Source organism: Podarcis melisellensis (assembly GCF_964234715.1).
Source record: "Podarcis melisellensis genome assembly, chromosome: 5".
NCBI lineage: Eukaryota > Metazoa > Chordata > Lepidosauria > Squamata > Lacertidae > Podarcis > Podarcis melisellensis.
Genome location: NC_138537.1, coordinates 78,874,070 through 78,894,809, shown reverse-complemented (window position 1 = coordinate 78,894,809; position 20,740 = coordinate 78,874,070). Strand labels below are relative to the sequence as shown.

The 20,740-nt window shown below is 43.6% G+C and overlaps 1 long non-coding RNA gene across 2 annotated transcripts in view; it reads right to left on the bottom strand.

Moving 5' to 3' along the window:
* Nucleotides 1-231: 231 nt before the first annotated feature.
* The window catches only part of LOC309371245, a 45,864-nt gene continuing 25,355 nt past the window's right edge, over nucleotides 232-20,740 (bottom strand). The window contains exons 4-7 of one of the 2 annotated variants that reach the window (XR_014168962.1): nucleotides 3,164-3,542; nucleotides 2,611-2,691; nucleotides 855-1,064; nucleotides 232-366 (exon numbers count right to left, since the gene is read on the bottom strand). This is a non-coding gene — a long non-coding RNA (uncharacterized lncRNA). The remainder of the gene's footprint in view (nucleotides 367-854; nucleotides 1,065-2,610; nucleotides 2,692-3,163; nucleotides 3,543-20,740) is intronic. The other variant, XR_014168963.1, reaches the window with a different exon arrangement.

The following is a 20,740-nucleotide window of genomic DNA, read 5'->3' as shown; positions in this document are numbered from 1 at the left end:
ATGGATGTCACTGGCCATACACTGAAAGGTCGTCAGTGAACTACCCTGCATGCGGGGATATGGGATGGGCTGCCTGTTACACTTATGTCTTGCAGAGCACTCCCATATCCCATTTACCCTCTGAGCCCCAGTTCCCCCCGGCTGGGGGGCTGGGAGGGATACAAGCCCAAGATCTAAGCCAAGGTCTTCCTACATTCAGGCCTAATTTTAATTCCATAACGTTGTCAGAGTCTTTATTTCCTTTCCTATGTTCCCTGGGAGTTGGGACTGTTGCGCCTGGTCGCGCCTGGTCACGCAATACGAGTGGCAACCATTTTAGGTGTGTCCGATTGACACCCAGCTGCCAATGTGTGGCTCCTTTTGGACCTGGAAGAGGGAGAAATGGGGCAGGATGGGCTTATGCAGACTTGGCCAATGCATGCTTTGACACAAACTCCATGAAAAAGGGCAATTGCCTTTATAACACATTTTGTACACATTACTTCATGGGAGAACTGCATTGCCAAATGTGGAGAAGCATGAATTTTGAAGGGCAGCTGTGTTTGGGTCCACATATTAGATCAATTTGCATTTAAATGCAAACTGAATCCCCTATCCCTAACCCAGAGAGCAACACATGGATGATAAAAAGGAGCCCTTTAACCATTCCCCTTACTGTAGCATTTAATTTCAAAGCTCTTCCCTGCTTTGTGACCTTGAAATCTTGCCTTTCATTGGGTTTTTTTTTCCGGGGGGTGGGGGTGGGGTGTGAGAGGGTAATATTACAGATGCATGTTACATATACTTGTGTTAAAATGGTCCAGAAGCAAGACATATTAGGAGGGGCAAGCTCTTTTGACATGAAAGCATCCCACCTGTGTAGATTGAGCAGGATTTTTTCATTAGGCATGCCTTGTGGTCCCTTCAGTTTTCCAAGTTTGACAGGGTGAACTTCCGTGTCTGCTTCCCTTCCTCTCTTCTGCTCCCTCCATGCTACAGCTCACTCGCTCTGTCTCTCAAATGGCTCGATTCTGTGGGTTGCGGTGACGGAACAGACAACATATTCCTGGAGCCGTTGGTGTTTACTAATCGGAGATGACAGAAGCCAGAAAGGGAAGCCTTCTCGCCAATAAATAAAAAATGATCTGCAGTTAGATCACTTAAGCCCTTCATTGTAATGTGAGGAAGAAAAGGGGGGAGGGTATATACCCTCCCATAAAAGCAGAAATGCTCTCCTTTTTCATTCCTCAATCGAAATACATCCAGGAGGCAGTCTCTCACGCTGTGTCTTAACCTGCCTTTTGCAGCTATAGAAGAATACAGATGACGGTGGCTTGAGACATTTTCCTTTGTGTCTTATGCAAAGTGGGGATAAGGAAAGAGGAACGACGGCAGCAAACTGCACAGGCAGTGTAAAGAGAGACATTCTAACACAGAATGAATGTCTTCCTGATTGCATTGAGGTTTATAACGCTGTGTACTTTTGTCCCAGTGGGTGGTGCAATTGAGCTAACCTTCCCAGCAGACTAGTTTCATTACAAGAGATACCTTATTAATTTAAGGGGAGGGGGGAAACATAGAAAGAAAAAAATAATAATAAACACCCATATTACAAATTGCAGGTCATTATTTGATACAGCTGCACGGCTTTAAGAAAGGATGGCAGCTGGAACATTAAAAGGGAATGCCACTGCTAAACTTGCTCTGGCCAATTTGCTTCTCATTAGCTCTCGGGTTTTGCCCCCTCCTTTTACAAACATGAATTATGCCTGGATTTTCCATAATTAACGTTTTTTTTAATAGAGATCACAGTTTTTGTACTCGGCCTCAGTACGTGCAATGTTTTCTTTACTATCAAAAACAATCCCTCACCCCAGCACTTCTTTCTGATTCCCAAAGCAGGTATGGATTTTGAGCTTGGGGTTCATCGATATGTTTGGATGGGTCCACTGACATTCTGGAACTTTATCTGCATAAAAGCTGGTTTAATAATAATTCTCTCTCCCCCAGTGAACTCTGGGAATTGTAGTTCAGGGGTGGGTTAAGGGTACCCAACAGAGGATTCTCAGCATGCTTAAATTTCCATTTGCTTCGTTTGTGGGACTCTAGGACCACATATGCACCTTGCAAAGTGCCCCATGAAGTGGGACTGGTTATTAAACCACGCTGGAAACTAGAGCTCAGTGAGGGGCACAGGGGTCTCCTACCAACACTTGGCACTCAACAAATTGCACGGTTTTGCTTTGTTTATTCACTTTCACTTTTAGTTTGTTCAATTGAAATATTCTCTCTCTTTTTTTTAAGCCACAAACTACAATTCCCAGGATTCCTTTAAGGAAGCCATGACTTCTAATGTGGTATATGAGAGCAGTGGCAGACCCTGGGGTCTCAAATTTCAGCAGCACCCTGTGCAACACCAAAATTTGGTCTCTCCCCCCCTCGCCCCCGCATTTGCTTCTGGTATTAGCTACTGATGTAAACAGACTTATGAACTGCATTACATAGTAATAGTGCCCATCAAGTTATGTGGGGTTGTTGTTAAGCTTTGAAAAGGAATCACACTCTACCACAGTCCAGGTCTGATCAGCGTAAGGCCTCCACTGTCTCTAGTTCCTTGCAGAGATAACTTACCGGGGAGTTTCACAGGAGCTGTCCAAGGTACTGGACAGGGAAAGTGTCTGCGTCCACTGTGAGCCTCATGCCTCTACAGACCTGAACAAGTCAAAAGAAGAAAAAACCCCATTAAATTGTGGGGTGATGCTGAGGGGCCATGCGTACACATTTCTTGCAGTAGGGGTAGCCTGGTTGTAGGGTTGAAACTCAATGGTAGAGCATCTGTTTTGTATGCAGAGACTTCTAGGTTCAATCTCCAGGCTTGGAGAGACCCTCTCTGAGTTGCTGCTGGTTAGTGCAGGGACACTAGCCTAGATGGACCAGTCACCTGATAGCTTCCTATGGCAGCTTCCACCCACAATTCCCTGGCCAGAGGTGGCTTGCTTTGTAAATAAACATCTCCTAACCATCAAGTGCTGTTGAGAAAGCATCTTCAGTCAGCTCTAGAAACACTATCAGTATTCCCTAGGGAGAAAGCAAGTGATCCAAAAGGTAGCCATCTCTTCACTTGATGCAACACTAGAGGATTTCTGTGTTAATAGATAGAAAGTGGGGAGAGTACTCTTCTTACCTACTCTGCATGTATGCTAAATGGGTAGTTAATGTGAATGGATGGAAAGAGTACACGCCTCCAGAAATCTTAACATTAGAGGATGGTAGAGCGATGCTCCCATCTGATTAAGCACCAGGATTCCATTGATGGTGTGGCACAAACTGATAGCAAACCTCAGAGACCAACATGAATTGTGCAGGAGGTATCTGTGGGACAACAAATATGTTCTGTGAGATTGAAATCTATGCTCCACACAAAATAGCATCTGTAGAGTTACACTGGATGACTCTGTTATCTCCTGCCCTCTTGGGTACTCCTTGCTCCAGAGAATCTCCTACACGATAGTGTCATTATCTTGTTCCCGTAAAAGTAGTCGGCTTCACCTTTGCCTGTGTGTCTGTATGTGAAAGAGAGAGGAAGAAATAGAAAAACAAAGTGCCCACAATATCTCTTGTTCAGATTATGTAAAATGGTGGCAGTTCCATCTGCTTCTTTTCAGATCTTATGATGTTATGTCCTGTTACAACATACAGAGGTGTGTGTAATAAATGCCTAGATCAGTCCCCCCTTTTTTCCTTTAGGAGCGAGGAAGGGGCTATAGCACAGAGGCTCAGTAAATTAGGCTGACTTAGAAAAAATGGGTGCAGGTAACTTTTATCATGAAAAAGTTAGTACATGGTTTCTACTGTCCCTCCAGATCAGCCTTGCCCTACAGTTTCTTCCCTGTCCTAGGGCCTGGGGCTCCCCCATGTCTTTTGGGTAAGGAGATCCAGCAAAGGGATCTGACAGGCTGGAGGCAAATCTCCCTGCTTGATTTCCTTTCCTGGCCAGCAATCTATCTCTGCTGTCGCAGATTTTTCTCTTCAAGTGGGGATATATTCCCTTCTATCCATTGAAAAGAGAGAGCTAATCATGCCACATGGGCATTGGGCTAGCCCTCTGCTTTTGAGGATGAGCTGCAGAACTTGGACTGTACTGTCTTATTGCTGTCCTCACCCACCAGGTGTGTAGATATCCCTACAGGTAGTCCGCAGAAGCACTGAGCATTCTTATTGCTAGGTACAGAGATGCTGTAACTAATCAGTGGTGGTGGTTGGATATTGTTGTTGTTGTTGCAACCATTCATCACTCTTTAGCATTTTCTTCTCCAGAAGGTATCCCACAAGACAGTGGAGATTTAGGAGTATTCCTTCTCCAAGGTAGGCTACCTTCCCAGGTTGATGAGCTCCATCTGCTTCCCACTACCCTCTGTATCATGTGCAGAAACTGTCTTCTTGACCATTGGACCCACTATTGGCCTTGCCCACTCAATCCATCAGAGCCTGTCTTCACATGCAGGGAAGTCCCTGACTCACCAAGGGTTTGAGACCATTGGCTACCCTCACCTGGTTTAGCCAGCCAGTCAAAGCCATTCCTGGATTGTGGCCACTGTCACACGCTGACAGCTTATGGAAGCCACAGGTGAGAGGTAAATGCAGGGTAGAGACCAAAGGTGGACAAACATCCTCAGTAGGAGGACATGTCCCCCATCCTCTCCCCTAACACCCCATACACACCTGATGTACACCATCAGGATCATGCTTCCCAGTAATGCTTGATCTCCCAAAGGATTGATGTGTGCTTTTGAATAAAGAACAATAACGCTGATTGTCATGGTATACTACTTTGAGTCAAACGTATAGGATTGTAGCCTTAGATGCTTTTCCTTCTTAGTTTAGGGTGTGGAGGGAGCATCTTACTTACGGAAAAGTCAACTGACAGATATCTCTGTTTTTCCCTTTGAGAGGAAAAGGTATTTCTCTGGTTTTTCTCCTCCATACTAATATGGTCTGAGTATAAGAAATAGCTCAGCCCAGCAACAAATACAATCCGCGGGTCTTCCACTCATTTGTGTTAGCTCTTAGGCGGGAAGCGTCTGTGCTTGTGAAAGGGGAGCATGATGATGAGCCATTAAGCCAGCTGCAGATAATGATGCTTATACAAACTGCAACAATCGTTTTGATCACTGCGCTGTGAAAACCACATAGGTGGAAATATCCATAGCTATGCTTTTACCTCTCTGTCTACACATACACGCCAGCAAGCTCTGTTTCCCATGAAAGGTCATTTTGCCTAAAGCATTTCTTGATTTCTCGAGCGGGTGAAAAATAATCATGCACTTAGCAGGGATGTGATCCTTGCAAGATGAGATTTCCAAAGATGGCTGTGACAATCACAGCCTGTGTCTTCCAGGCATTTTGCACACATTAAGCCTCTGCCACAGCTAAGCAAACCAGTTTGCGCAAAGAAAGAAAAGAAATCGCCCGGACTATGTTGTCACTCACTCTTCACTATCAGGCTGCAGCTGAAATGGGTACCAAAGGCCAAACTCTCAGTTTGATTCAGATTTGGGCTCAGGTAAAGCTCCTTTTACATGTTAAATACGCAAAGGCAGCTTCAAGTGATTATTGGGCATCTGGGCTGCATCACTGCCCCTGCCTCCAAGGGCACACAATGTCATGCAGCTCCTTTGGACACACATTGAACAGTGGTGAAGCCTATGCTCATAGACTTTCCACATGAGATGAGGCCCTCTAGTGTAATCTTCACTCCTGCAGACATTCACAACACACAGACATTGGAGGCAGGGCCAGGGAAGCTGTATGATTTGAGTGGCAGGAGCAGTGGTGTGGCTCTGTTTCCCCTTCATCATGTGGTCTTCCCCTCATGTGCAAAGGGTGTTTAAGGCTCTGATCTGGAGTGCACTTACTAGGCAGCAAACTGCATTGAGCTCAATGGGACAGTTATCCAAGCGAACAAGTATAGGGATTGTTTAGCAATGCAAGTTGTTTTTTCTTCCAGAAAAATGTTTCTGGTTTCCTCCCCAAGCACAATTCCAAAATCCAGAAACTCTATTGCGTTCTCAACAAAATTATTGGTAGCATGAGGGGACCTTTATGTGTCTCTCTTTTGTTTTCATTCTTAATTATAAATGCTGTAAAATGACTACGTACACATTCAATAAAGCAGAGAATACAACACATTGCTATACATAGTATAATGAGAGCAGTTCCAAAGCAGCTCAAAAAACCATCCACAGTGTGTTGATTAAAACCCAAGAAAATAAAATAGTTTTTTAACCACCTGCCTATATTATATGAAGCTGGTGCTAGGCAAAAGTCATTTTACATGGTCTTAAAACACTGGCAGTCCGTTATGTGTCTCTCAACCCCATTGAGCCTCTGTCCTTACAGTGCCACCTTCCTTTCACCCAAAACATACCTAGCAGTGAAGGCAACCAGGAGGCCTCCCTGTGAGGCTTCTCTTTCCCTTTGGTACCTGGATAAATGAAATGGCAGGGTGCTAGGTGCTGGAGATCCCAGGTCATGCAGTTTTCCAGGACATCTGAGTAGTAAGAATTTGAGACACCCTGGGAACGATACATCCGAAGACTCTGTGTATATGGTATACTGCTAAGCATGCTCATAAGTGCCCTGGATGCAAGGTTTCCAGGAACATGCATTAAAAAACTTAGGTACAGTGGTGCCTTGCAAGATGAAATTAATTCGTTCCGCAAGTTTTTTCTTCTTGCGAGTTTTTCGTCTTGCGAAGCACGGTTTCCCATAGGAATGCACTGAAAATCAATCAATGCGTTCCTATGGAGACCGTCCGGGGACAGAGGGGAAGCGCCGCGCGCCTTCCCCTCTGTCCCCGGACCTGTTTTAAAGCAAGGGGCAGCGGGGAGAAGATTGCTTCTCCCCGTTGCCTGCCCCGCAATCTCCGGGGACAGAGGGGAAGGCGCGCGCGGAGGGGAGAGGGAGGGGAGAAGATTGCTTCTCCCCGTTGCCGCCCCTTGGTTCAAAAGGGGTCCAGGGACAGCGGGGAAGACGCGCTGCGCTTCCCCGCTATCCCTGGAGCTTGCGGGGCAAGCTTCGTTTTGCGAAGCAAGCCCATAGGGAAATGTGTCTTGCAAAGCGGCTAAGAAAACGAAAAACTCATTCGTCTAGCGAGTTTTTCGTCTTCCGAGGTGTTCGTCTTGCGGGGTACCATTGTACTCAGGAAAACATCTTCCAGAGCTCTTTGCACATGTTTAGAATTTGGTTTCCATTCTAAGCCAGGGAAGGATTTCTCAGGGAAATTGCACTCTATTTAATGAGAGGGCCTGGTTTGTCTAGGACAAGGGTGCAGAATCTGTTGCCCTACAGACACTGCTGGACTAAAACTCCCATCATCCCAGGCCATTGGGTATACTAGCTGGGGCTGATGCAAGCTGGAGTCCAATCACATCCAAAGGGCCCCAGGTTTCTCATACCTTGTCTAGGAGCTTCATAAGTCCCTTGTAACAGAGCAGGTGAGATAACGTGGGCCATGGGCCATGACATGGGCCACAGATGCCATGACTTCAAAGCTGTCTCTTCGATATTTTAGTGGCACCTTAATAGAAGAAGCAAGGTTCATGGCAGTGCTTGTGTCGCCCCCACGATAGTTTTGTTGTCTGTTTTCTTTTGGGGGGAAAATGCTCATGCAAAGGAGAAAGATGAAGCAATTGTGCTTTTGAGTTTCTTTTAAGCGTCAGCCTCCTTGAGCTATTTCTACAGCCACACAAGGCTGCTGGAAACCGAAGAGTGCCATCCAGATGTGTAGGGGTTCAACTTTGCAAATGTTAGCATGCCCTTTTGCGACTTCCTTCTGGGAGGGAGTGTGGAACAGTGTGCAAAATTGTTCGTGGTGGAAGGGAAGGAGAGGCATTGGCTCACTGCCAAATAAAACAAGGCTGGTACTCCTTGTAACCACTGCAGAAATACAGACACTTCAGCCAGGTGGTTTCAGCAATAGATGAATATGTTCCCTCTTATCCCCTCTTATTCAAAGAGAGGGCTTTGTTCACAACGTGTTCCCTTATTGGCTGAGATCACACAAAGAAGACAAACTGTGCATAGAGGCAAAGCAGTACTTCTGAACAGCTAGCAAATATGTACATTTGATTTTGTCAGGCATTCTGGGACCTCTGGAAGCCCCATTGTCACTACCAATGAAGACATAAATGAATGCCCCCTCCCCAGTTCTCTGCTTCTGCCTTATTTATTTATTTATTTATTTAATAATCTTTATTAGGAATTTCAACAAGACATTTTTTTATATATAAAATCATTCTTAATCCCCCCTTGTCCCCCTCCCCATAAAGTAGCCTCCCTCCCCTACCCCCCCAGACTTCCCTCAGCTCCTCTCTCTGGTTTATCAACAAATGTTATTCTCTGCATGTTACAAAATTGTATAGATCCTTAATTTATCCAATTAGCTATTGCGTGGCTATCCCTCCCCCCCCCCCACGGTAGGAATAGAAGAAGACCACAGACACGGAAATTTATAGTTAATGGGCGAAAATGGCCACAACTTTATTGATTACAGGAAAGAAGGGTATTGGCTTTAGGCATTGGCCCCTAACCATTTGCCAAATGGAAAAACTCCTACCAGGCCCCTTGCGGCGACCAGCCGAAGCCCATAGCAAGGTCAGTGGGAACCTAAGAGGGCGGGCGGGTGGGAAAACCTCGACGTCTCGGAGGAAAGAAGGAGCGAGCCAAGGGCTGCCCCGACCTTAAGTGGCCTTTGTGGCCACGCCCCTGCCGCCAGCCGATTGGCTGGCATCAGAGGATATGCTAAATAGGGAATCCCTGAAACCTCCCGCGAGGCTGGAGCCAGCCTCGCGAGAGCGAGCGTGGGCGGGGTCGTCATCCCGCAACCCCCCCTCCTCCAGACGCTCGGAAGGGGCATTGTCAAAAAAATGTTTGTGAGTGTTTATTCAAAACCTGCCAAGGATTCCAGTTCATTTTGTTGTTTCTTTAAGTACTTTGTAAAAGGTTCCCATTCATCTTTAAAGTCACAGTTATCCTTGTCCCATAGCTTATGTGTCAATTTTGCCAATTCTGCGTAGTCCGTCAGTTCTCTTGCCATAGTTCTTTTGTCGGGATTTCCTTGTTCTTCTACCTTTGTGCTATTAAGACTGTTGCCGCCGTTGTCGCATGCATGAAGATATTTTTCAATTTCCTTGGCAGGTCTTTTCCTACAATCCCTAACATAAATGCTCCGGGGGGGGGGGGGGTTAACAAATGTTAGATAGAACATTTTCTTCAATTCATTGTATATCATTTCGCCAAAACTTTTAAATTTCATTACAATCCTACCACATTTGGTAAAAGGTCCCTTCCTTTTCTTTACACTTCCAACACGCATTTGAACTGCTTTTATACATTCTTCCTAGCTGCACTGGTGTTATATACCATCTATACATCACCTTCATACAATTTCTTTCAGAAAAGGAACAATCTGTAAATTTTAAGTCAGTTTTCCATAACCTTTTGCAGTCTTCCAACATAATATTATGCCCTATATCTTGTGCCCATTTAATCATAACTGATCATCATAATCTCTTAATTTCCATTTTCCATCTTGGTCCTTTTACAAGTCAGCATATGTAAGCCATTTTCCTTTCTTTCCAAGTGGTTTGAGCAGTAATGCTTCATGTGGTGAAAGCCACCAAGGAGTCTTTTGTTCTAGCAAGTCTTTGTATCTCTCCCATACTCTCATTAGTGATTTCCTAATTATATGGTTGTAAAAACCTCTGTGTACCTTACCTTTCCCATAGCTTCTGGCTCATTTATGACTGGGCTACTGAAGAGAGGCTACCCCACTCATGAGCTTAAGTGAAGGCTCAGGTTGTAAAAATGCTCATCTCAATGCAGAACCTAGGTCAAAAACTACAAAGCAATGGGCTTCCTGTAGCAGAAATAGCAGTGCAATGAATTATCCGAGACTTCCTGACTTCCTTTGTGGCAGAGAAAGGGTAGCTGGGGCTTACTGCTATTTCCAATCATCAAAAATAACACAGAAGAAAAATGTCTACAAAAATGTGTGGGGGGGGGGAGAGACACCCCGATGGGTGGTATTTTTACATTTGCTAGTAAAACGCCCATCATTTTGAAGGGTGGGATGGTAGTAAGGAGAAATAACAGAGTCTTTTGAAGAAGCAGGAGACCTTTTAGCAACTGGTGGTGGTAGAGATCAAGGAGTGAAGGTCAGAGGCAGGGGTGTATTGAGAATAAGACTGGGGAGATGAGGGACAAGGGTATGGAAGACTTTGAAAGCAAGGACAAGGAGCTTGTACTATAGCAGTGTTTCTCAAACTTGGGTCTCCAGCTGTTTTTGAACTACTGTTCCCATAATCCCTGGCAACTGGTCCTGCTAGCTAGGGATGATGTGAGTTGTAGTCCAAAAACAGCAGGAGACCCATGTTTAGAAAACACTGTACCACAGGGATAGCCAGCATGGTGCCTCCCAGCTGTTGTATTACAAACTCCCATGAGCCCCAGCCAGCGTGGTCTATGGGCAGGAAATATGGGAGTCATAGTCCAACAATATCTAGAGGCCCTCATTGGTGATTTCTGTTGTACTTGGATCCAGAAGCAGTCAGGAAACCAGTGCAGGGATTTATTCAGGGCCAGAGGGATGATTTTAGCATGAGAGGGCTGGATAATCAAAAGGGAAGCAAGGCAAGAGAATGGAAGTCAAGGGAGGAGAAACTTGCAGTAGACTAAATGAGAACGGAGCTCTTGCTGATGGGCCATATTCTTTTCAATGCTTTGGAGGAAGATGCAACATTGCTTGTTGAAAGGTTGGTTGTGAGGAACACAGGAGACAGAGGTTGAAAATAAAGCCCAAGCTACATCTCTGTTGAACAGGGTGAGTGGAAACATGGCTGGTGAATAAAGGGAACAGGTTCATCTCTGTGGTGGTCCCTGCTTATGAAATTCTCACCCGACACCTACATTACTATCTATTCAGTGACAGCTGAATACCATTTATTCTTCCAGGCTTTTTAAATGTTTAAACTCATTGCTGCTAGCTTTTAATCTTCTCTTTTATTGTTTTCAGAGTTGCTAATGTTTTCTGTTATGAAATTTGTTCTATTCTTTTATTGCATAAGCTGCCTTGATGCTTATTTTGCAAAGTAGCATAGAATAATATTAAAACAACACAAACAATTATCCTTTCCTTCTCTTTGGCTTCTCCTACCACTTTCTTACACCCCCTAATGCTGACAGCTTAAAAATAAACGTGTTATGTAAAATATAAAATAAAAGCAACTTTCCAATCAAGATTCTGCCTTCCCATTCCATCTTGTCCCATTGAAATGAAAAGGCCACACTCCCCTCTCCCCATGCACTCCGAATAATCTATCAAATAATCCCTCAAATCTACCCAAGCTCTTTCCCTTCCAGAGGGGAAGCCATGTTGTGCTAATGGGAGTCCTTGCACTGACTTATGCTAAGGCACCAGCTGGTTGAATCTGGTCCCAAGTATTAAAGAGCCAGAGTAGCACAGCGACAAGAATGTTGGACTTGAATTGGGGAGAACAAGGTTAAAATGGTAAAAAGGTAAAGGGACCCCTGACCATTAGGTCCAGTCGTGACCGACTCTGGGGTTGTGGCGCTCATCTTGCTTTATTGTTCGAGGGAGCCGGTGTACAGCTTCCGGGTCATGTGGCTAGCATGACTAAGCCGCTTCTGGTGAACCAGAGCAGAGCATGGAAACACCGTTTACCTTCCCGCCAGAGTGGTACCTATTTATCTACTTGCACTTTGATGTGCTTTTGAACTGCTAGGTGGGCAGGAGCAGGGACCGAGCAACGGGAGCTCACCCCGTCGTGGGGATTTGAACCGCCAACCTTCTGATCGGCAAGCCCTAGGCTCAGTGGTTTAACCCACAGGTTAGCCATAAATCTGACTGCTTGACTTTGAGCAAATCACCATCTCTCTTGAGTTGTGTGTGAGATAAACAGGAGTCTGGGGATAGACATCAAGCATGCTGCCATCAGACATCAAGTATGCTGCAGGATAAAACTAACAAGGTAACATATAAATTGAAAAATTCACATTTTTTAAAAAAACCACACATTCTTAGAAATGTAAATATTTTTACAGTTAGGAGGTAGGAATAATTGTTTCTCTATTTCTGCCTTTCCTTCCATTATCAGGAAGTACCAAAAGCATATTTTGTCATCAAGGGACAAAGCTGAAAATAATGTGAATAGTTGGTCCTCTGGTGATAATTCGCTTCCAATTCTTCTTGTGAATTTTAGCCCTTCATACCAGGCAAAAGCTTAACTATAGTGCTTTGCTTCAGAGATGTTCAGGAGCAATGGAGCGTGCCAGACTATATTGGAAATTGGAACTCGGCTGTTGGCCTCTTTCCTCTTTTTCTTTTTTCCCCCTTTTACCCTCCTGACGCTCGTCCTATTCAAACAGTAAATTTACTATCTAATCACAAGTTGCCATGTCATTCTAAACAGACTAATGCAGGGGCTTCAAGCGATGTATAAAATCATCTAACAAGACTGGCAGCCACTAAAATTACCCTGTGTTTGCTTTGTCATTACCGAGGCAGCCTTTGATTCTGAAGAATTAGAAGCCTTATTTGCAGTTCAGCACCTCTTGGCATGAACAGCTGCAGAAGGTGCACAGCAATTGAGGTGTGGGTGAGGAATGGAGCTCTCCGGTGGAGAGGGTTAAATCTGGATTCTGGAAAGTGAGCCTTGCTGCTGTGCTGATTGCTTGACCAGGTTTTTGAAATGCAAGGGAATGCTTATTCTCAACAACCTTGCACAAGATCATATGTGTCCCTGGCATGCAGCTGAAAGTGAATATATGGCACCTGAACAGAAATCGTTATTCACTCATGAAGGTGAATAATTTTTCATGCTCATTATTTTACTCTGCCCAGCAGTATGTAGCGCTGCAAGACGAAACAGGAAAGATTCACACCAATCTGGCTACTATTAAAGATGAACTAACGGAGAATTTTCCACCAGGAAGTGACCCTGTGGCTAGACTTCCACATAAAAGTAGGTTCATGGGAGTGGATGTACATGAGTTACTAAATACAAGTTAGCACATTTTTATCATAACATCATTCCACAAGGAACTCTAAGAAGACCCCATTGCCTTTCCCTCCACACACTGACATGGGACCCCTTCCTCATGGTCGAACTTCTAGGAATTGTGCATGAATTAATCCAATAGGTAAGGCAAATCACCTGGGTCATTCTTGCTTAATCAGCACCCTCCTGAGGAGTGGGTGATGCTGATTGGATGGGGAAGTCACATGTAATTCACCTTGCGCACATGGTTATTTACTGATTAATACATACTCCCGTAGTGGACTAAGATGGAGACTAAAGAGGTTTCCTCTTTTTTTGGTGTAGGAAATTGCCAGACCATTTCATCTTTTCTGTTTTTTCAATTTCACAATATAAATAAGTATTTTGTTTTGGTAACAAGTAAGAAATGAAAATTTGAATCAACGATTGAGACTGGTTACAAAAGAAAAACAAAGAATAATGAATGGGGTGTGTCTCTGTTATCCTATTCACACCCATTCAGCATTTGTTGATGGAGGTTATTTTCTCAGAAGTCTCTCAAGAGCTTTATCCAGTTTGACCTGGAGTCTTACATATTAAGGGGTGCAGGACAGGACTTGGCTTTGGAAAAATGCATTGCGGGAGAAAGATATCTAATAAAAGTGATTGTGAAATCTTGTATACAATTTCATGAGAAGAAATTCTAATTAGTTCAATGGCTTGGGCTGACTTCTAAGTAGAGTAGACACATAAAGGATTGCATTGGGAATGTGTTCCTTTAAGAATATTGCATAAGCCTGAGCATTGCCTTAAAAACACATTTAATTTTTAACAGAATGACACGTTACTCTCTATTACATGAAATAAATCAAGCCTGTATAAAAGATGCATAGGCTGACATTTCCCTACAAGATTAGTATTTGCATGACAAAAGCCAGCAGCAGTGGCAAAAATAAACATTACAAAACTGATGTTGAGAGGAATACACACACACACACACACACACACAATTGACACAAAGCAGCAATTTTAGACAAAATGAGGTTTTCCACTATCACTCAACCATCAATTACCAGTTTCCAATTAAGTCTTCCCATCAAGAAACCAGTTTTTATCATTAATTTTTTCTGATATGCCAAAGCAAACATTTGTTTGTTGACCAAACTTCAGCATCTTAGTTAGAGAAACACTTTACAATGAATCCAAATGCATAATCAAATATTCACTTCAAATTTCACTTTAAACAAAAATTGTTCACAACAGAGATGAGCTATTCCATCCTCTGCAAATAAAATTCCATCACCTTATTAAAATAGAATTTCTATGGATGGCTCAACTCAGCAGGGGAGCTTAACCAAACATTTACAGGGGCTTTATCACCACCAACCTCACTCATTGCATCACAGTATAAACTATTGTTTCAACTGGCCATCTACACCAATAGAAGATGCCTAGAAGGTGGAAAGACACTATGAAGGATATTATAGCCATATAATATCATACCATTAGCTGATAGAGTTTGGGGTTGTTAGCATAATTCCCCTAAAAAGTAATTTAAAAAACCACAATTGCATGTGATTTCTTTCTTTACCTTCCTCGGTGAGTGGCTTTAAATACTTCAATAAGAATACTGGATTTATTTGACAGCGACAAATGGATTTGTCATTCAGAAACATACCAGAAAGTAACAAAGGTAGCTAAAAATCTATTATTGCACTGACTGACATACAAGCAGATTATTATTGAGTGTTGCAGCTGTAAGTCAACATTATGTACCTAATAGGAAAGGTCTAGTTTGGAACCACAAAAGCCAAGAAAAATAACCCTGAACTTTTGAAGTAATTGTGGCTTTTGGATTTCTCCCCCCTGAACCATCACAGATTTTGATTTGTGTGTAATTTTTAGTTTCCATTTATGTCAGAGTTGGCCAGCTGGAGGCCTCAGGTAGTGTTTGTTGTTTCTTCTTCTTCTTCTTTTCTCCCCCCCAAAAAAAAATTTATTTTACGACACACATACACACATTAAACATAAAAATAATAATACATAATCAACACTAAAACTTACAGAAAACAAAAACAAATAAACAGAGAAATACAACTAAAACATTGTTACTTACAAAATTTATACAAACAAATGAGCATCAATATATATACTATATGTCAGGGGTTCAGGAGCATAGGCACAGGGGAAAGAGGAAGCGGAGAGCGAAGGAGAACAATCCGAGGGCAGCGTAGGTGAGGATGACAGTGGGGGAAGAGAGTCCATGAGCCTGCCCAGTGATTCGGAAGATTCCCAGAAGGGAGCACTGATAGCCAGAGCAAGGGGGGTCCCGGGAGGGATGCACCAGAGGCAAGGGACCAGCGGTGACTCCCAAAGCAGCAGCTGGAGATCGGGACCAGTTTCCCCACCAGAACGTAGCGGGGGGGAAGAGTCCCATGTGTCAGGACCGGCTTACCCTCCAGGGGAAAGAGAGGATGAGTCAGGGCTGACCACGCCCCTATCGCTGAGTGAGGGAACAGAGGGGAAGTCAGATCCAGCGAGCCCCCCCGAAGGGGGAAGCAGTGAAAGGAGCAGCGTAACGGTCAGGAGGAAGGTTGCCGGTTGGGCGCGCGCGCCAAGTTCAAATGCACAGACGCGCGGGACAGCTGGGAGCGAGGATTGGGAGTCAGGTCCTAAAGCACGCCTGAGGCAGGGGGAAGAATCCGGGGACTCTTCAGCATCAGAAGAGTCCAGAAAGGGCAACACCCCGGCGGGCAGACGGACCCAGAGGAGAAAGGAGCAAAGGAGGAGGTGGAGCAAGGCTAGGGTCTTGAACTGGTGTCTGGGGGGAGGAGATTCAGACGGAGCTTCAGCGGTCTAGGGTTGAGACGTAGAGCTGCGCGCCGCGGCTTTGGAATCGAAACTGAACCTTAATAAAGACTTTTGTATATAACAAGAACTGGCGTTGGTCCTCTGTGAGCTGGGACCTTGGGCAGCTCTGGCACTATACTTCATTTTTTCTTCCCCCCCCAATTGACTTCCTTCACCCTCAACACGGTTCTCTTTTCATTTTTGGTAAACTGTTTCCCTCTTAATTCTTTACTACCTCTTTTTCTTTCTGTTTTTGACTTACATACCTTCATTTATTTTGCGGAAGTTAATCGAAACAAGTTCAAGTATCAATTTGAGGGCACTGCTTTTTAAGATATTCTCTATATTTTCCCCAGTCTTTTTGCAATTTTTGTTTGGGCTGATCCCTTATAGCTTCTGTCAATCTGGCCAATTTGATATAATCCAACAATTTATCTTGCCATTTTTTTTTGTCGGTGTTATTTCTTTTTGCCAATTTTTGGCAATTAATGTTCTAGCGGTCCCTGTAAGCATAATTCCCCCCCCCCCCGGCTAGTGTTTGGGCACTGGTTGGGGTGAATGACCACTTCCCACATCAAATGGGGTTGCTTTTTGTGTGGTCGTGTGCAGCCCACCGGACCCTACGCGGCTCCTGGCAGTACAGCCTGGCTTCGCCCTCCCCAGGCTGGATACCTGGAGGTCTCCGCCTACCTCAGCCAATTGCCCAATCCCACCTGGGGAGGCTTTGCCAGGGGATTGGACCAGGTAGGCCCTGCCCACACAATAGAGGGTGAATCTCCTTCTACCGGTCCACAATAGAAAGTGTCCTTTCATACTGCATCACGGTGTGGTACACTGGTTTGACATCAACTGATGGGAAGTGCCTACAGAGGGTGGTGAATACAGCACAAGATATTGTGGGCTGTCCCATGAATCCGCTGGATGAAATAGCGGAAAAACGTTGCCTCAGGAGAGTGAGGAAAATTCTCAGGGATGATTCACACCCTGGCAGGCACTTTCTTGATCTCCTGCCCTCAGGCAGAAGATATAGAAGCATGATTAGTCACACCAACAGGGTAAAGAACAGCTTCTATCTGTGGGCTGTTAGGCTGCTGAATGAAAAGATAACAACAGGGCAACTGACTTTCTGGTTTGGTGGGTGTGCGTCAGTAAACGAGGGGAATTAAGACTAAGAGAGCCGAGTGGGGGGTGCTCATGTAATCTCACTGTATACAAGTTGTACAAGTGACAATAAAGTATTTCAATTTCAATTCAATCTTACCTGGGAATCATCAGTTGGCTCCAGAGTGAATGTTGGGGTGAATGTGTATCTGCCGGATCCAAAGCTCTTGCATTCCCCTCCCCCCCATGCTCAAAGAACCAACCTGACAATATACCATCCCTGGGGCTGAAGTAGGTATTTTGCTCCCTCTCTCCCACCCACCTACCATGGCTATTGCAAAATGGCAGGACCCGGTGCAGCAGTCACTCTGCTTGCTGACTTTCCTCTCATCTTAATACCTTAATGGCGAATTAAGATTACTCTGCTCAATCCCCCCCCCCAATCTGTTTGAATTAAAACAACAGCAGCCAACTGCGGGAGTGCAATTATGCACATGAGAATTAAAAATATAAGCAATTAAAATCTAGTGTGTTGGCAATCAAAGGAAAAATACAGACATCAAGGAAAGAGAAAGTCACCTATTTGGAGAAAAATAATAACAACATTTTAGATTAAAGACTTGGATATCAGCAATTAAAGAAGGAAAATGATGTTTCTTTTACTAAAAGGATGAACGTGCTGCAGCTCTTGGTGATGAAATGGCTGATTCTAGAGAGCATTTTCATTCAAAAGAATGCTGCCATTTTAAATCACTCCTCCCACTATATTCTGCTTGAAGTTCCGATCTCTTGGATTTGGATATTTTATTTTATTCTCCTGCAGGATCACAAATGAGCTTCTGTAGTAAGATCCAAGGAAAGCCATAAATTTGTTTGAAAAACATGGTGGGGGGTTGTTGCATGTAATTCCTTACCTTCATTTAAAAACCGGCAGCTCCTGCCAGAAAATATACAAGGCATATCCCCCAAGGGATGTCAGAATGGCAGAAGAACAACAGAGCATAGCTGGAAGAATACATGCACCTGGGATTGTTGTTTTGTTTTATCGATGGTAATTTGTCTATACGCAAAGCGAAATATTAAGAAAGCTATCAGAAATAACTACTGGAAGAAAACCCTCTTTATACAAAAATAATTTTGTACCAAACCTATAAATAACAGGCTGTGCGATCACTGCAGTTAGAGTTCTTTTTGTTAAACATTAGAGGGACTATTGAACTCCCACACTTGAAGAATGGGAGACAAGAATGCAGCAATGTGCCATTATGATTAAATGAACACCCTTCATCATGTCTAAGGAAGGGAGACAAAAGTGTAATCTCTTTAATGAAAATTGGCATTTTTTGGAATTGATTACTGGCGTAGCGATGCACATGCATCAACTAATGTTCATCAGGTATTTAATTTGTTATAAATCATCAGCATTATGGGAAATAATAGTTTATTCTTGTACATATGTTTACTTATGCCTAAACTGTAGCCTATGTTGTAATTCTACAAGAACTTGCAGGTTGTGAGAGGAGCAAGTTTGACACACACAATGCAACGTTTCTCTTTGGGTGATATTCAACACTAGTCATATTCAGAGTTGATCTACTGAAATAAATGGATTGGAGATATTTAAATCCATTGGTTTGAATGGGCCTGCTATATGGCTTGGCTAGATATCACCATTTAGTTTTTCTGTGGAAAGACACAACATGAGCTACTTCATAATTCCAAAGTCCTGAATTCTAACTGGCATCACCAACTTTACTATAGAGCATGTTCTCTAGATGGCTGCCCATATGTTGTTCAACAGCCTTCAGGCCTAGGCAGAATGACCAGTGGTCATTGGTGATGAAGTCAGTCGCCTGGATGGAAACAGGTTCAACATCCTTCTAATAATAATAATAATAATAATAATAATAATAATAAATTATATCCCACCTTTCCTCCCAAAGAAGCCCAGGGTAGCATGCAACAAGTGATAAAGCAATAAAAAGATCTTAGAAACAGTTCCAGTACCAATGCAGACTGGGAAGAATCTCAACTTGTTGAAAGAGGGAGGTTTTCAGTAGGCAGTACAGTGGTACCTCGGTTTACAGACGCTTCAGTTTGCAGACACTTCAGGTTACAGACTCTGCTAACCCAGGAATAGTATCTCAGGTTAAGAACTTTGCTTCAGGATGAGAACAGAAATCGTGCAGCAGCAGCGTGGCGGCAGTAGGAGGCCCCATTAGCTAAAGTGGTACCTCAGGTTAAGAACAGTTTTAGGTTAAGAACGGACCTCTGGAACGAATTAAGTTCTTAACCAGAGGTACCACTGTAAAAAGACAACAGAGATGATGCCTGTCTAATATTTTAAGAGAGGCAATTATATGGAGAGGTGCCACAGTGCTAAAGGGCTGATTGCTACATTGTGCAGAATGGACTTTCTCATCAGATGGTTTCTGCAGGAGAGGCTCACCTGCAGAGCACAGTGATTGATGAGTATATAGAGGGCGAGATTATCTTTCAGGTTATATAGCATTTGACCACTCATGCTACAGAACTTGACCAACAATGAGGTCAGTTTCAGTGGCAAAACACATTTTTGGCTCAGGGACCGCTGGTTGGTGGAGGATCCTCCTCCAAGAATGTGGAATCTGGCAATCCTGCCTTAGATTAAAGCCCATTAAATGAAGCTGATCGCTTCAGGGTGTGAATTATTTCAGACCAGTGACAATAATGCCACCTACTTGGGCAACCAGAATTAGTTACTTTCTGGAGCCTATAAAGAAAGACCCTGCTTGTCAAAGATCCCCTGTTCGATTTATGGTCACACTTCCCATTGTAATAGAAAAATCAATACAGCACAAGGTGATTTCCACCTCATCCCCTTAGCCTGAAAAGGATATGATTATTAGACTTGCAGTTCTTTCTTTTTGGACAGCGGCTCTGTGTTTTTAACACATACATTGCAGTTGGTGGTAGGGATTCAGAAGGTGCAATGCTCACAGTGAGCATCTTCTTACCCGATGAAAGCAGCACCTGTTTAATTTCAACCCACCGTGCAGCTGTTCTAACCAGAGAGCTTTTGCCATTAAAAGCAGCAGCAACTGGTTCCAAACTCCTGGAATTATTAAAGGCTTCATTCTCCCTTGCTTTCAGCTATTTTGGTTGTATGCTGTTGTCAGTTAGTATCATACAGATTGGAACAGCCAGAGTCTTTCTGCGCCTTTCTCTGATTGCTTCAGGGCCAAAACAACCCTTTGAAAGAATTCAAGTGTCTCCAATCCATTAAACGTAGCTAAACTGCTTGTCTAGTGCTATTTGGGATTGATCTAATTGGTCCAAACTCTTGGGTGTGATGCAGTGCCTTCCTATTATCCCTTCAAAGATTGCTCTAGACAACGAATGCATAACCAGGGCTGTTGTACTTTGAAGTCATTGTCAAGACTAGGTATGAGTGAATCTGTAAATTTTGGTTCCTCTCGGTTTCTCAGTTTTTACCAATCTTAAATTCAGTTCTTTACATTTGCAAATCAGCTTGAGATTGAAAAACATCACTGGGAGTTTTCTTCTGGATATTGTTAGAAAGATACAGATATAATGTATAGAAATTCTTACTACCTATGACCAACAACAATCCCACCCCATGCTCCTATTTCCACAAAATTCTTTTACCCCTACTTTAATGAAAGAAATTTCTGTTGATCAATGAATTACCGTATTTTTCAGTGTATAAGACGCCCCCTACTTTTGAAGACTCCAATTTAAGATTTTTTTTT